A 709-nucleotide genomic window follows, 5' to 3' on the forward strand; every position below is an offset into this window, starting at 1 on the left:
TAAGGGGGGGGGCACTTATATAATTTTTTTTTTTTTTTTTTTTTTTTTTTTTAGCAGACTCTGGTTCCTTTAAATGTCTGTGAATCTCAATATCAGAACCAAAGAAATCTTTTGGGAGGTGTTTCCTTTCTCCACTTCCAGCAGCTCCTGAACCTGTGCCAAATACCAGAGTAGAGAATAAAACCAAAAAAGGGAAAGGACATCATCACTAGCTTTGAAGCGAGCGTCTCCTGTGCCATCCAGCAGTCCCCAAACATTCCATATGCTGCTGCCACACTTTAAAAAAATTACAAATATGTCACGACTGTGTATTGTCACATTGGCAGCTGAAGCCTGATAAGACACCAGGTCACTTCCTCTGTGTCACCTGTGCTCCCCTGCCAGGGTAGGGTAGCAGCATTCCCAGGAACCTTGCACAATCCAGGCATTCTTTGCTCTACTATTGCCAGGTATCTTCCTGCTAGAGTAGATTATTCCACCTGTGACTGCACAGGCTTTTACTTTAAGGTTTCATAAGCTGTATTTTTTTTTTTTTTTGTTAATGCAGGAGAAAAATCAGAAAGAAGAAGGGAAAAAGTGCAAGAATGTAATTCTGGTTCTTGGGCTATTTTATATATTTTTTTTATAATAGAATACATATATAATTTTACCTTTTTGCACTTATTCATGTTTATTTTTTATTTATCTATATATTTTTAGCTGAACTGTT

The 709-nt window shown here is 37.2% G+C and overlaps 1 protein-coding gene across 1 annotated transcript in view; it reads right to left on the bottom strand.

Annotated features, from left to right (window-relative positions):
• Positions 1-709, bottom strand: part of FAM180A (family with sequence similarity 180 member A) — a 27,191-nt gene that overhangs the window by 26,245 nt on the left and 237 nt on the right. The window lies entirely within an intron of this gene.

This window comes from Geospiza fortis, unplaced genomic scaffold (assembly GCF_000277835.1).
Source record: "Geospiza fortis unplaced genomic scaffold, GeoFor_1.0 scaffold638, whole genome shotgun sequence".
Classification (NCBI taxonomy): Eukaryota; Metazoa; Chordata; class Aves; order Passeriformes; family Thraupidae; genus Geospiza; species Geospiza fortis.